The sequence below is a fragment of the Miniopterus schreibersii genome (genome assembly GCF_964146895.1).
Source record: "Miniopterus schreibersii genome assembly, chromosome: 4".
In the NCBI taxonomy this organism is placed as follows: domain Eukaryota; kingdom Metazoa; phylum Chordata; class Mammalia; order Chiroptera; family Miniopteridae; genus Miniopterus; species Miniopterus schreibersii.
In genome coordinates, this window is record NC_138105.1 from 42,308,479 (window position 1) to 42,325,989 (window position 17,511).

A 17,511-nucleotide genomic window follows, 5' to 3' on the forward strand; every position below is an offset into this window, starting at 1 on the left:
CCTGAACTGTGGGATAATAAATTTCTGTTGTGTTAAGCCACCCAGTTTGCAGTACTTTGTAAAGGCCACCCCAGGAAAATTACACAGTACCATTCACAGATTCCAGAGATTTGATGTGCACCTGTCTTTGGTGTGACCACCATTCAACCCACTACAAGGCCCTTCCTGCCTTTTTTTTTTTCTATTACTCTCTAATTCTATGCTCTCTCACTCATTTTTTCCTGTCTTTTTTTCCTTTGCCTTACCTCTTCACCTCAATTTTTCTTTTTGTTACCCATGCCACTGCACCTGACATCATCCCAACCAAACTGTATTAAGCAAGCTTCTCTAAAAGACACGAGATACATTCTTTATTTAATAAATATTGTATTTGTTTATTGAACAGATATTCAATGTGCCTCCACTGTGTGCCAGGTGTGGCTCAGCGCTGCTCATTCCGTTGTGAACAAAAAAGATACAAAACCTTGCCCTCAAGAGCTTATAATCTTGTAGAGGAGACAGATATAAACAAATATGTAATTGCGAATAATCTAGATTGGGGAGAGCCTCCCTGAGATAGAAAGGGTGACAAGCAGGTGGGAGAAAGTTACTGTTCAGCAAGGAAGAGCTTGACACCATGGAGTTCAAAGGCCAGGGGAGCTAGACTAGTCAGTGAAGGGACGGGTGTGGGAAGGGTGGGGAGCTGGGCAGGGTACAGATCGTGTGTGACCTCTCATGTCCTGGTAAAGGTTTTAGAATTCATTAAATACTATTGGAAGCCACAGAAGGATTTCAAACCAGCCAGTGATGACGTGTCTTGTTTTTCTGGAGAGATTACTTTAGAAACAGAGGGACGGATAGTTCAGGAAGAAGTACTAAGTCAATGGAGCAGGAAAAGGCAGTTAATATAAGAACTGTTAAACAGGAAGAGCAAAAAATAAACGATAATCATCTTTAGGGCAATGGGGGGGGGAACCAGTCTGAAATGACTCCTGGAATCTTCCAGATGGATGCCCAGTGCCATCCACTCAGCCAGGGAACCTTTACAAAGTAGATTTGGGGAGGAGATTATAAATTCAGTTTATATCTTGCGTTCAAGGCCAGTGGGGCATGTTATAGAGAAGTCCAGGAGGCAGGTAGAATGGAGACGAGCTCATGAGAATGGAGTTGCTGTAGCTCTGCGATTCTTCAACAATAGGTTGTGAAAACCGTACACGTTAATGTAGCAAATATTTACTTTTAAACTGTGTTACCACAATCTCTTTAAAAGTGGCTCATTTACTTACAATATTTATGAATGTTTACTACGTGCCAAGAACACGGTACACTTTATGATTGCTTTCGTGGGCTTTATGTTTAACAAAATGGTGGTGGCAGTTCTGTCTCATCAGGCTGTTGAAAGAGTCCATGTGCCTTGCCTGGAACAAATGCTCAGTTATTTATTCAACAAATACATATTAAGTTCCTATTTTGTGCCGGGCATTCTTCTAGACACTGGGGTTACAAGGAAACGTGAGAGGCAAGATCAGACTTCCTCGTGTAGTACAAATAATGGCATAAAAAGAAAAGTAACATAGCAATAAGGTTCACGATAAAAATAAAACAGGTCACATGGTAAAGTAACAAGGAGGCTACTTTGAGTGATCCAGGAAAGTCTGTCTAAATAGGTGTAATTTAAGCAGAGACCCCACGTGCACCCCCATGAAGGAGGAAAGGTCCATGAGGCTAATATCTCAGAGATGAGCGCTTTAGGCAGAGGGAACAACTGGTGAGCGACCTGTGTAAACGCTCTAAGGGGGGGATGGTCCTGGCGTGTGTATTAATTTCCTGTTGCTGCTATAACAAATGACCTCCGCTTAGTGGCTTAAAGCAACACAAATTTATTCTCTTACAGTTCTGGGGCTCAGAAGTCCAAAACGCATCTCGCTGGACTAAAAACGTGTCAGCAGGCCTGCATTCCTTTTCTAGGTTTCTGGAGGAATATTTCCTTTTCCTGCTGCGAGGGGCCACCTGCATTCCTTGGTCTTCTGCTCCCTTAATCTTCAAAGTCAGAAATAGCCCAGGACTATGTAATATCTTCCCAGCATGGCGACTGGACACAGTAGGTTCTGTGCTTATGAGAGAGTCTCCCTGAGTGTGATCAGCTCCAGGATGCTGACAGGGAAACAGCCCCTGAACGGCAGTGAACCCACCACAGTAAGTGTCTTCTTGGTGGCCAGCCAGGTGGTCTTCTTCTGGCAACTCCCCAACTGGAACTGGCCATTCAAACCACAATAAGTATTATTTTACAGATGTGAGAACGAAGAAAGATAAAGTAAAACTTTTCCCCATGACCAATAAGTAGCAGAACCAGGCTCCAAACCTAGGTAGTCAGCTTAACCTCAGGACCCCAGGCAGTGGAACTGGGCAGTGTGCCTGTAGTGACTTAGAGTTTATATCCAAGCATCCAGCCCCTCAAGTTAAAATCCTGACTCTACTAACTTATTGCAATACCCATGTGACTCTGGAAAGTCACCTGACATAGCCTCAGTTTCCACATCTGAAATGGGAGATAACTGCAGGATATTACCTCTTATGGGCTGTTACGATGAGTAGTAAATGTATCAGAAACATAGCCAGCGTCAAAAATACTATGATAACGCCTTCCTAATATCTGGACCCACATAAAATCTTGCATCTTTTATGAAACCTTTTCCCCCTCCCTTGAGCCAGAAATAATCTTTTCCTCTTGTGTGTTTCCTCCTTTGTTGTAGTTGCCATAAAGTTATTTGTGTACATACTTTCCAAGGACTAGATTGGAGGCTTCTCAAGACTAAGAATTGTGGGGTTTTTCATTACTGTCATCCACACCAATTAACATAGTACCATGAGATATAATAAGTATTTGGTAAGTGTTTATTGACTTGAATAGTTCATGCAGAATCAGAGTTATAATGTAGAGAGAGAAAAACAGCAAGACTTATGGTGGGTGATATAGAAGGTGTGTTTTGTGATTCTTTAACTGTACTCAAGGTCTAGATAGTTACAGGGTATCCTAGAAGATGGTGGCTGTTGCAACGTAATAAGGGTCACAGGATGGAAGTGAGGTGGTGGCAGATGGAAGCTACACCCCAAAATATCTGTGTTCTAGCCATGACCCTGCTTTCATTAGCTGAGGCCTACAAATGAATCACTTAGTTTCTTTACCAACTCAAGGATGCACATAATAAATAAACCTGATGTGTTTACAACCTAATCAGGACCTGATTGGTAAATCCAGAATTATCATGTATGGTTAAGAAATGAGGGCTTTAGAATCATTTATTGACTTAGTCATTTATTCAAGTAATTCAACAAATACAAAACTGCTTTCAAATTTCTGCAGTGTCTTTTACTAGCCATTTACTCTTGGCAAGTACCGTAACCTCTCTGATTTGGTTAAAAAGTGCCTGGTGGAGATGTGTCCCAAAAATGCCTTTGCAAAGTATTTGGCTTGGCAGAGTACATGCTTAAAAATGGATGGTGGTGATGGCAATTATCGTTGGTAATATGTGCATAGTTGTTCTGTGTCAGAAGTTAAATTATTCCCGGATCAGTTTATTTGTTTCAGTTTTATATCACGCTGTCAATTCATTTGTTTGGTGGCACATATCCTGAGCATCTAGTGTTGACAAAGCCAAGCCATATCTTTGAGTCATATATGCGTGAGTGTTTAGTGCTGACACAGCATAAATGTCTCCCATGATGACGTAAGTATGGGTCGAGTGACAAAGTACATACCAGGCACGTGAGTCTCTGGACCTAATAAATATCTGATAACATGAAGTGAGTGATAGATGAAAAACAAGTGAAAAGCTTAAAGTGTAGTCTCTATTAATTCTTGGGTTCAGAATCAAACAAGTAGTTCTTTTCACATGTTTCAAGTTGGCTACTTGAGCTGTAATAATTTACCCAAACCTCCCCAACACTTTTGTGTCCTCATGATGCTTCTAATTCAGTCCACTCCCACAGCCTCCATTGAGAATTTCTTGAGTCTTAGCATGGGCTTAAAAGATTAAAGTTCAGAATTCCATTCAGATAAGTTAAATAAAAAGCTACCTGGCAATGCATAGAAACCATTTTGATGGTATTGTTTGGTTCAATAATCGACCCAGTTAAATTATTTATCACTGGTGGATAATTTGTGAATATTATATGGGGCATGGTGATATTATTTATACTCTTCTTTTCAGAAGTTAAGCATGCCATTTGTGTTCTTTTTAATCACTTGAAACAATTACAAATTAAATGAAAAGTCCCAGAAGGACATAATCATTGACATGCCATGTAATCTTTGAACAAACATTTAAGAACAACTGTTTTGATCAGAGAAGTCTTTTTATACTAGTGAATATTGTTGCTCTGAAATGTTACCATGAAAGGAAATGCTGACTTATTTTCCTGAATTCTAAATAGAGCAAAAATAAAGATATATAGTGGCCTTGCTGGTTACAACAGTATCCTACCAGTAAACACATAATTTGTAAACATATTGTAGCTAGCTAGCTAATTTCCCAAATAAATATCTGGTAGTCCACTTCTCTCCACGTTGCTAAAATGCTTTACAGAGATCGAGCACTACTTTCTGCTTTGATATTGCTTCTCCCTAGGACCACTCACACACTAATATTAAACAGTTATGAAAATTCCAACTCAAATACAGGAGGCCGTGTGTTACATTAGATCAGGAAGTATAACCTCTCCTGTTTTCTCTGCACAGGAATTTGGGCGCTTAGCTTCTGCTGTACCTGTGTTGATGGGAGTTAGGCATGCCGATTCCCTCAATTCAATGCGATTATTTCCTCTTCCCATTGACAGCAGCTGGGTTTGTCAGCAGGGGAGAGGGAATGCTACTTTCTTTCTTTAACCCATAGTGGGTGAGCGTGTCTCTTTGCAGAAGACCTTATGCTCTCGTGGTTCGTGGAAACTCTCCGTCTAATAGTTTCTCAGTCTCTTGAGTGGAAATCTGTCTCAGGAAATTAAGGACAAAGAGGAGAGTAGACAGCAGATGATAAGCTATTGGGAGGCGCAGTAAATAACAGAGAGAAATGCAGCCCGAGAGAGAGGGATCATTTAAGGCTATTAGGTGACAAATCCACTTCAGTGCAGTTATTATACCTGTAAATACAGAAAAATGATAATGTTGACAACTCTTCATCACACAATCTGTGGCATTAATAAATGATGAAGGGTAGAAAGAGTAAAAGAAATAAGGCCAGCTCTGTGCATAACAATATCACAGAAGCACTGGGAACAACCAGCTAAGCTAAAAACAAAGACATAACTTGACTCCATTAATGAAGAATGACTGAGATAAAAAGGGAAAATTCAAAAGCATATATGTGTGGAAAACAGCATGAATAATATAGGGGTTTTGTTTAAAATTAGGTATGTAAGTTTAACTTACATTATCAGAAAAAAATATTATATAATAATGACTTGTGTGATTTTTTTTTAATGTTGGTTTCCAGGGAAAAGATAGCTGCCTGCATTCCTCTAGGCCGGGCAAGTCAAAGATCACTCAGAGTGGCTGCCCACTTCACATTCCTGAGAGAAATGCCAAGCACACTAAAAGCCTGCAGAGGACATTTTTATTTTCCCCTGGAAGTGTACCTATAGCTATATCTCTGATTGTCCTCTAAGATGGGGCATCAGCTGGAGTTCTAAGTCCAACTTAAGAAAGAACAAAGATCTAAAAGACATTGGGGAAGCTTCACATCTCTGTAATTTTGGGGACCCAAATACATTGCACTAGGTTCATGGAGCTCCCCAAAGCTGCATGCTTCAAAGAATAGACTTGATTGATTGATTTGAGGACTATGTGATTAGAATGGGTAGTAGGGATTGCTGACAGCCTCCTACTGGTCATTTTTTCCCATTTTTCATAGTAGAACTCATGATTCTAGCTGGGCACATAGCCGCCAAATAAAGATTACAGCTTCCTTTGCAGCTAGTAAATGAGCAATTGACAAGTTCCAGGAGTGGATTCTAATGGAAAGTGCCCGATTTCTTCCTTGAAGGTAGGGAACAGTCACCTCTTTATACCCGTCTTCTTCTTGCTGGCTGGTCTACAGATATAAAGGCTTAAATCCCAGCAGAGATCTTGCACTAGGACATGCAGAATGATCATGCACCTTCCCGCCTGGACGGTTTCAGTGATAAAGTTAATGATTAGGTAGAAAACAAAGACTGGAGTTTGCCGTTGTGGTTGGCCTACCTTTCTTGGTAAATTCAATTTGTGCATAGTTGAAGAAAGTCTAACCTGGCAGCCAGAAACTATCTGAAGACGTGTTAGAGCCATACCACCCAGGCATCTATGAGTATTAATTTTGAATATCCTGCCTCTCCTATCATCAGTCAGGAGGTCGGCTCATGAATTCCTAAGTGGCCCTGGGTCCTAGGACTGAAACACTCAAATATGGAGGAAGAAAACTAATGTCATTACCATTCTCAAAAGAAAACATCACTCTTCTCCGTGAAGGGCTGTTGAGATTGCGTTCCTCGAGAGAGGGAGAGAGGGAGGGAGGGAGGGAGGGAGGGAGGGAGGGAGGGAGGGAGGGAGGGAGGGAGGGAGGGAGGGAGGGAGGGACTTTTAGAGTTTAAGTCCTTTTTACCCTAAAATAACTCCCTGGATTTGTCTACTGGGTGCAGCTTGCTGCTTTGCTAGGGCACGAGTGGCCATTTATTATTCAATCCCACTGGCAATCTGCCTGCACCAATCCCAAACAAGCAACACTTTCCTGAAAATGCAGTATGAAGACCTGAAGCCAAAAACATGAATCAGTGGAACTTAGTACCTGCATCTATAAAGGTATGTCCTTGATGCAATTTTTGTTCCTTTCTGGAAGGTAGGAAAAACGTGGAGGAAATGAAACCAACAAAAGATCAAGGACACACACATAGAAAATAGATCTAGCATACAGATACACGGCTTAGTGAGCCACGAGGACAATTTTTAAACAGCGTAGAGGAGAGGCGGGGCGAGGTGCACCGAGGCAGGTGAGCAGTCAGGCGCTCCCTGTCACGTCATCCATTTTCAGATGCAAGTTATTCACATTTCTGCCACGCGCACTTAACCAAAAATGATTTTTATAGAATCATTTCCATTTGTATTTGTCTGGAATTTCAGAAATTTGAAAGTGAAGGTGAACTTTAAAATAATTCTAGTCCAACGTGCCCATTATAACAACAGGAACCAGTTGTGCCCCCGCCAGGAATCCCAGGCTGCACGGTGTCAGCGCCGCTTCCAAAGCAGTGTTCTTTCTCTCAGGCACACCCCACGGGGGCCTACCCCCCGGAAGAGCTGTTAGTGGTGAATATTATGTGATACAGAACTCAGTTTGGGGAAAGAAAATGTAAAATCTTTAGAGATTTGGAGTTGTTTTAAACAATTGGAAGATAAGCCTTTAGGAGTTCATTTGGAAGATAAAGTCAATTTTTTTTTTTTTTTTTAATCCTCAACAGAGGATATTTTTTCCATTACTTTTCAGAGAGTGGAAGGGAGAGAGGGAGGGAGAGAAGCATTGATGTGAGAGGGACACATTGATTGGTTGCCTCCCACACAAGCCCTGACTGGGGCCAGGGATCGAGCCTGCAACCGACGTACACGCCCTTGGCCGGAATCGAACCCTGGACCCTTCCGTCTGAGGGCGGACGCTCTAACCACTGAGCCAAACCTGCCAGGGCTAAAGTCAAATGTTAGTATACGTGGGCGAGCTGCAAAATGAATGTAATGAAACAGTACTTTGATAACCCAGATATAGCTTCAGATTAAGATTGGAAACGGGGGAAAACACCACTAATATTTTCCCTCTTTCCTCATGTGGCAAACAAATTAATAAGAAATGTTTTGAGTGTTTTAGTTATTGTATCTTTTTGATGTAGTTTTTCTCTGAATTGTGTGTCACCTTCCTTTCACTACATACTTTCAGTAATGAAATTTTCCTGACAGTGATCCTTAGCATTTGTCTTCCTGAAGGTGATCTCAGTCGCCTGATTACCCTAGTGCCTTATGGAACCACATTAGAGAGCATCGAGTCCGTCAGAGATAGAAGCTAGAATTAAAAGGTGAGCCATACTGTCGGATATTTAGAAGTATTAAGAAGGTCATAATAGTACTTATACTTAAGTGACCCTCTGTGGTTGCAGTAGCACATCCTCCTTACAAGTTCACTGCTTAGGCTTTACTTGAGTGGCAGATAATGGTTTTTGCATCTCTCCTTCTGCTGGGTACCAGCTGCATTGTCCCACTGGCTTTCAGAGAGACACTAATAGGCCCAACCCATAAATACTGACTAGGAGCCAGAGTAAAGGCGAGGGGCTCTGTCTATCGGCCATCAGTCATCAACAGATGAGAGCCGCGCTAAACAATAAACACGGAGCTCTGAGAATATCATTAACATTACTTACAAAATAAATGTTTCCGTGATGCATCAGTGTTTGATAGACAAACCCCGAGAGGGCTCTAAAACTGGATTTGTCATCTGCTGAGTTTTAAACGGAAACGTCTTTTTAAAAAGCGATTTCGGGTTCTTTGCTCTGATTGGCTTGTAGGAAGACTAGGTTTAAAAAACAACAACAACTAAGATCACCATTTCCTCTGGTTTTGTGTTACTTCTTCACTGAGTTAGTGTCACGAAGAGCTGGGAATATCTGACACATATTTCAATCTCTTCACAACTTGGGTCCCTATACTTGAGGTACATGTTATAGGAAACACCCCAAATTCACCAACTACCCAACCCAAGACAGTAAAGTACAAATCTTGAGACTTTAAGAAAGGACTAACCACAAAACAAGATAAATCTGTTTTTTGTATTGTTTTCGAGAAGAACATAGGGAAAAGCAATAAAAAAGTACTTTGTGAACAGTCTGTTTTTCATTTCCTTGAAATTATATGCCTCCTCACTTGGTACCACATTGCCAACAGCTGGGGTCTATCAGATGTCATAGTATTGTTCCCACTTGTTGAATTTCCTAAAACCAAACACGCTAAGAATAAAGAGGGACAGAATAAACATGTTTTGAACAGTTCCATTTTCATGCTTTATGACTTTCTCGTGATCATTTTAGGCATCTACCTAAAGGTTTATGGGGAAGGCTAAGTGGTCATTACAGATGAACACACTTCTAAGATCCATTTTAAATGCCTTCCTTTAAAACACTTAAGAATGCAAGAAAGTGGACACCTGAAGGCTTCACACTTCACATCCGCCATTGGAGTTAATTACCCAACCACAGATATTGGTCTGTTTCTTCATTGAGAGAACAGAAGAGTCAAGGAGCAGCGTTAATATTTGGCAAACTTGAATTCTCAAACATCACAGGAAAGACAGGATTTTGTTGTTAGTTTTAAGAATTGCATAAAAATCTTATGCTATCTTACTGACAGGCAAATGACCCTTCCACTCCCTAGAGAAACATGCCATGGTTAATACTACCTACTTCATAAGGTTGTCATGAGGGTCAAATACAGATAAAACACCTGGCAGTAGAGTTAATGGTTAATAAATATTAATTCTTCCCCCTTGTCCTTCCTCCTGTTCTTAACAATGAGAAAAAGTCAAGCATGATCCTAAACATTAAATTTGTGGAATAGAGTTAGGAACACAATAGGGCTGCACTCTCAAGACTCATTTTCTTCCTGGTTCTCCATCCCACACTTGTTGGGATACACAAAGGCTTCACCGCTACTAAGTCATCACCCTCTGCACCCTGTGTGCACTGAGTGTGTGATCTCTGGTAGCCCTTGGCCATCTTTTGCTTGTTAGAGTACAATCAGTGCCTGGTGCCAATGTTAGAATACCCCCTAGTATACTCTAAGTGGGTAATATATAGTGTTTGCATACACAAAATTCCAAACGCGGTCCAGAAACATGGCTCCATTCCTAGACCATGGCCATCTGAGGGATGAGAGTCCCTCCTGTCATCAGGTTGAAGGTTTTCCGGGATCACTTTGATCTGGTTTGAGAGTAATCCCAATAAGATGGCTTTAATGTGGCCCAAGGGACTACAGCTCATCACAAGAGCAGGCTTGGATCCTGCTGGGGATCAATATGCTCAGGATGCCTCTAATCTTAGCTTTCTCGAGTCATTCTGCAATGCCCTCAGATGCTCTAAGACTGAGTCACACTTTCAGATGTTCCTGACTCACAAAGAACACAGGACCAGGCCATTGACTTCAGATGCCACATAGCAGAGCAGGATGAACCGTACACAGCGATCCACGCTAGCATTTCACCTTATTTGCAGTAACGGCTCAGATATGCGATCAGCCTGCTGCTACCTGGCAAAGTACACTTCAGTTTCAAGTTGATGTATTTACTTTCTAGGGCTGAAATTGTTGTCAGCAATTTTTATTTTAAATAGAAGTTGCAGTCACTGGCCTTTTAGAATACTTCATATTTACAAAGGTGCATTTTATAAGAACATCTTAAAGTGCTGTATGAATATCATTTCATTTATCCTTATAATATCTCTGGGAGGGAAAATAGCCCATATTACCCTCCTCCATCATCACCAGACCCAGTGTTCAAGTGAAAAAGCACACAGAGGCCCAACGGGGAGGGTTTTTGAGGACCAGAGGAGAACTCACACTGGACCCAAGGATAGGCCTATTAGGGTTATATATTAATTCAGGCTCTGACCAAGGTTGGGGGCCATAATTCTATCACCCCAAGAGAATAATACTTTCATGCAAGCAAAAGAATGGGATGTGGGGAGAGAAGGCTACAAAATAAGTTTGTGGTGTTGAAGACCCTTCCTCTCTGCCCTCCTCTTTCTCTGGTTCCCCAGTTACCAGTTATCATCACTCCAGAAAGGGCCTGGAGGGGAGAGATGGAGAAAGTTGGGAGGTAGGCCCATGTCATGTTAATCCTGTTTCTTGCTTTTGAAAATACTCACCTGTGTTCTAGATCTGAGACCAACTGATTTTTATTCTATAGAACTTTCAAGCGATGGAGATAATCCATTAAACACACCCCAAGAATCTTTATTTCCTGGGTTAAATCAGTTTGACTCGAGTATTTAAATTATTCAGTATAACTTTTGATAATTATGCATTATATTGACAAAAAGAATTGGGAGGGCTGATGCGGATAGAAATCTATATCTCTGTTTCATCAAGAAGAAAGGAAATGAGTATTAATAGAGCATCTTCAGTGTACCAGGAGCTCTTTTACATGAACTTATCTATGTAGTTCACTGAACACAGAGATTTGGGGGTTCTGATTACCATCCTGCCTTCCAAGAAACCAAGGCTCAGAAAGAATAAACAACATGCTCAGTAAGCCCCTTACACAGCGAGAAAGTAAATTACAGAGTCTGGATTTAACCCAGACCTTTCTAATTCCCAAACTCCAGTCAGGAGCTGCTTGGGGGTTGTTCTCATACACTAATGTGAAGCTGCTCGCGAACACGGCAGAATTCTCTTACCAAGAGTCAGCTGTATTTGTTCCCAAACCAGGTTTTGTCTCTTGTCCTTGTTATTGGAATTATATTATTTAACTTAATGTTACCTAGACTAATAAAACATGAATACAAAAGAAAGAGGCTTATTGTTTTCATGAAGACGAACTAGAATGCTTTGGAAACACTGCTTGACAATAACTGCCGTGTGTATGTGAGTGAGACATCAGCAAAATATGGGGAAAAATTCATAAAAATCTAGGATTCTACACTGAGGTGGTTTCACAAGCCTTACTACACCTTAAAGAACAGAAACTGAAAATTGTAAATGATGCGTATGGCTGTGCTTGTTCAGGAAAGATGATGTAAATTTAGAGAAAAAGAGTTAGGCTTACATCAGAAGGTTGTAAAAATGAAGAGACATGTCTATTTTCAGTGTATATATGTATTCACACACATACACACACATACATGAAATCTATAAGGTATACATATAAGATGTATACAAACTTAAACTTTGTAAAGTTAGACTGCATATATCCTTGCTCGAACTGCCTTTTTTAATTTACTAACCAACAGCCGATCCTGAAAGCTTTGGATGAGAAGGTGGAATCTCCTAGAAAGCCTCCATTCTCTAATCTGGAAACCCTATTGGCTGATCAATTATACGCATTCCTACCAAGCTGAGGGACCCTACCCATGAGCCTAAACTCTCCCTCTGAGTGAGAAGCACTGAAGAGATCAGAAGGGGAGCTATCCAAGGATGGGCCCCCAAACGGAACTGAGAGAAACGTAAGAACAGAGTAGCCAATTAACCATTCAACGAATGGCTAGATCTCAATGTTAATTTAGAAGCTCACATTGTGTAAAGTTAGATGTTTCTGTGCTTTTAGGCTCTTGCTTCTGTTTGCTCTCATTTCCTAACGAAAGCTTTATTTTGAGAACCTCCAGCCTAAGCATTTTCAACAGCACGGCCTTCCCAGTCAGCCCACGTCGCAAGCCAGGAAGTCGCCCAGGCCCCTTCCTCACTCCCCACCTCCAGTCCTCAAGGCCCTTGTTCCATCCCCACAGTCTCTTTCACGTCGGCCCCTTTATCTTACTTGGGCAGGCACCACTGGACATCAGGCCTGTATTTTCCAGGTCGGTGCCCTAAGGCCAGCTCTCCAGTGCCTGCCTCCCTGCCTCCCGCACCACACCATTCATTGTGTGGGATCCTAACAGAGTCAGAAAGAAGACTGATGATATGCTCTCTTACTCCCTGTCATTTACTATATGATAACAGGATATTCTCAAAGTTAAAAGACTTCCCTGATGTATGTTGTTGAAATTAATTTTGCTGTTCTGCGTGCAGCTACCGAGGTCAGCGATAAAACATGAAACTATTACGTAGCCTCCCGATAGAGTTCCTTATCTAACCACCCACCATCACCACGGACCCCTGTCATCTCAAATCCATGGAGTTACCTTATTCATGTAGAATCCAAATCTCAGTTTGCAGCTGCTCTACTTAAAACCAATCAAGGTGCTCTTGGCCTAGACTGAATCCAAACTCCTAAACATGAAACACGAGGCCTTCTGTCATCTGGATCCCTTCCTGTTTTCATAGGCGCAGTTTGTCTTCTCTTTCCCCAGTAGGTTAGCTCTTCTGCACAATTTCTGCTCATTCGTCAGTACTCACTTGAGGTGTTTCCTCCTCTTGGAAGTGAGACACCCCTGGGATACTAGGCGAAGTCTGACTCCTATTGTGTCTCCAACCCCAGACACACCTAGTGCCAAATATGTAGAAAGCCCTGTGAAAAGAAGCCAAGGAGAATTTACCAACATGTCAATAAACAGAGAAGATCAAAGGTCACTGCACCCCTGGTGGGTCAGGTGTGCTGGACCCATGTCTAAGACAGCTGTGGATTCTAGCAGAGCCCTTGGTCTGTGAAATAGGGAAAAAGCCCCGCTGTGGGACCAGCCCTCCCGTCTGAGCTACCCTCTGCAGAAGATTACCCCACAAATGCCAAGGTCAGTTTTAATCTTCTGCTATTGTATCAAAATCTTCCCTTTATCAACATTGAATAACTTCCCTTTTTGTATTTATATTAATCTTCCCGGTTAAATTTTCAAGGGGAAAATACCAAAAGAATTAGAATTTCCTAGCAACTTGTGCTTATCTTTTGGCGTTCTAGAAGAATTATAAGTCTGATATGGCAGTGAAGTGAATTCTCCAGTTTTTTTGTTCTTATACCCTCTCTAAGAACAATGTACACTTGAAGTTGGTTGTTCTTAGAGTCTGCCATTAGTTTCATTAAGGTGGAATATATTTGGAAATTATCACTAAATTTAATTGTTCTCATTCTATAACTAAACATGTATTGGATGTTAAGAGGCTCCATTTTTCTATTCTTCAAATTGTACCAAGGAAAAATTATATCTTATATACAGTTATATATAGCACTTTACAATTATTGAAACCCACATGAATTCATTTACTTCTCACAATTTGTAGCATAGACAGAGCCGTGTTATTAGCCCCATTTACTGATAAGGAAGCTGGGGTGGTTTCTGACTCTGAGCACATTTACTCAGGATTAGCTCTGGGTTAAAAACCAACAAATAAGTCAAGTTTTCTAAGTCCTGTTAAAAGCTTGCATCTAGGCAGTCGGTGTGCTAGCATTCTGTCTTCCCAAGAAGAAATCATATGGGATTGATCTTTTAGGCTTGGTAAAATCATTTTTTAAGTGCTGAAATCTATTGATGTAACCCAAGGATCAGAAAACAATGGGTTCAAAGTGAATTCTGCCTTGATTTCTATCATGATGTTATATACAAGGACAATAGTTTTATTAAATAGTCATGTATGTCATTTGTTTATAATAAGTTCACTTTACCTCTTCAACCATTTACTTAAGTGCAGAATTCAATATTTACCAAAAAAAAAAAAAATGAAATTTGAAGGTTTTGCTTGATTTGTATAATCCTGAAAGAAGCATATATACATTTCCACAGGAGGAAATTAAGACAGTATTTACACTTGTTATGACTTTTGTGGTAACCAGTGAAACCATGCGAGGAAAATAAAAGAACTTAAGATTTTAATGACTATAAAGTAAGCTCCAAAGAAGCAGAAACTTTGTCTCTTTTTTGTAAAAATGTTTTAAAAATTTGATTGATTGATTGATATTTTTAGAGAGAGAGGAAGAAAGAGAAGAGAAACATTGATTTGTTGCCCCACTTACTCATGCATTCACCGTTGATTCCTGCACGTGCCCTGACTGGGGACTGAGCCCACAGCTCTGGCGTGTCTGGACAATGCTCCAACCAGCAGAGCCACCCGGCCAGGGCAGGAATTTGTCCTTTTGTTCACTGGCATATTTTGAAGGCCTAGAACAGACCTAGAGTTGGTGCTTAATAAATATTTGTTGAGTGAATAAATGAAAGAACAAAAGGAAACAAAAAAGTTGAGGCTTATGATCCTATGTTAATTGGAGAAGGAAAAATGATTAATTCAACAAATATTTACTGAGCACCTAAGAAGTTCTAGACAGGTTCAGAGGCTCTGGGCTGAAACCACCAAGCCCCTGCTCCCAGCCCAGGGCCAGGTATCCTACCGTAGCTGGGAAAATCTGCCATTTGGGATCTGAGTGGAGTGAGAAAGCAGGCCAGGCAAAGATAACATGGCCTACCTGTTACAGAAATATTAAAGTAGATGATATATAGAAAGCACGTACCTCAGGGCCTGGCACACCCTCAATGACCAGAAAATGGTCACGACAGGGTTTCATTCAGGACGCACGCTACCCCAAAATCTTGCACCTTGGGAGTACTGAATATTTCGAGTTGAAGGAACATGAGAAATGACTGGTGCAGGAAGGACCCTCTGCCCTTTCTCTGAAGGTCATAAAACCCTCATATGAGAGGTGTTCCCTAGAAAAGAACACCCACATCTCCGAGGACAGAAGGACACCAAGCGGAATCTCGGAGAGCTCACACCCTTCTTGTCTTTTGGTTTTTTGTCTTACCACATTTTTCTGGACTCCCCTCTCTTCATCAAACCTAGCATAAAAACACTTGGGTCAAACTGCTTCTTTGGGTCTTACTTTTTTATGAAGCTCCCGTGTCACCTGAAACTTATATTAAATAAATGTGTGCGCTTTTCTCTGTCATCTGTCTCGTTACAGAGTCCCCAGCTGAGAACATGAGGGGTAAAGACAAAGGTGGTTTCCCTCCCCTACAGCACACATTGCTGCACTTCCACAGGCGGAAAGCAAGATGCCCGTTTCACCATGTTCACGACAGAGCCCAGCCCACGGTGCTGGGTGCGGGCGCCTCTCTAGGCGGCCTTCTGGGCTCTGGGGGACGCTCCGGCGCGCGCGTCTTCTAGTCCTTGGAAGGAGCCGCTCTCAGCTCCTCCTGGGAGGCGCGGGCTCTGCCTGCATTCTCACTTTCTCTATCAAAGCCCCGTGCTCCAAACCTGACCGTCCCATTCAGACAGATATTCTAGTTGGTGTTAAGGGCCCTTGAAGAGGATTAGAGTTTGCAAATGGTCTACTTTTTATACTTGGGCCATAACAGATCAGCATAATACAAATCCTCTATAACATTTTTTAAAAATCTGTCAAATTATAAAAAAGTTTTACTCATTGTCTGGTGTATGTCTTATAATTAAAAACATAATACTAATTTTTGACCTTGCAAAAACCTGTTTAGGTATTCTGTATTTTACAGATTTTTAAAGTTTTTATTTAAATGTGTTTTATAATGTTGAAATTGCTATTTTACTGACAAGTCTTTAAACTTCTTTTTATCTTATTATATGAATAAAATATGCTATATTGTAGTCATCCAGAACAAAAAAAATAAGAAAGAAACTAAAAGTCACCTGAGATAACCACTATTAACACTTCGGTAACTATTTTTTTTTAAATATACTTTTATTGATTTCAGAGAGAGGAAGGGGGAGAGAGAGAGAGAGAAACATCAATGATGAGAGAGTCATTGATCGGCCACCTCCTGCATGCCCCCGACTGGAGATAGAGCCCTCAACCCGGGCATGTGCCCTGCCTGGGAATCGAACCCTGATCCCCTGGATCCTAGGTTGATGCCTACCTGCTGAGCCACGCCCGGCCAGGCAGTAACTATTTTTTAATACCTCTCTTCAGACTTATACATGCAGACTTAAAATTTTATACACACAGATATAAAATTGTGAATAGAGTATCACATTATGCATCCATCTTATTGAGAACATTAAAAAAAAACCATTTTAAGTCACCTCTTTCCTCTCCCTGTCTTATCCATCCCTCCTCACCACTACCATAAAAAATGTTAGAAAACATCCTGGCTGGGTCCTCAGTTGGTTGGAGGATCTTCTCATACACCAAAGGGTTGCAGGTTCGATTCCCAGTCAGGGCACATACCTAGGTTGTGGGTTTGGTGGTGTACAAATCGATGTCAACATTTCTCTCACATCAATGTTTCTCTCTCTAAAATCAATAAAAACATATCCTCAGGTGAGGATTTTAAAAAATGTTGGAAATCTATTTTTCTCACTTGAACACATAGTGTAACTATCACTCCAAATCAACCAATAAAAACCTGACACATTTTCTTCAGTGACTGTGTAACATTTCATGGTACGGATGAGCCACAACTGACTCTTCTACATTCCTTTTTGCCACTATGAGCAAAGCTACAGTGAACAGCCTTGCACATGCACCCTTGGTGCTGGTAGTTTTATTTTGATAAAATTGCTAAGAGAGGGTATGCGTGTGCTTTCAAGCTTCATAGATATGTCCAGAATCGCATTCTCAAAATATGTTAACGTGTACTTTCCCCTTTGTGTTTCATCCAATATTTATTTTTAGCATTTACACACACATAATTGGGGGAAACTACTATAGATCTCTATTAGCGATGCTAAAAACAATTCAGTGATAAGCTCATGGATCTTACCATCTGTATTCAAAAGTAAGTGAAACAGGCCTCCAATGAGCACGTTTCCAAAGCTCTGCCAGGCAGCCACAAGGGCAGAACTGTGGCCAACAGCTCTGGGAGCCGCAGTGGGAAGCTACTCTGTCCCACCAGTTCTTGAAGCTGAGAATGCTCTCTGCACTCCACTGA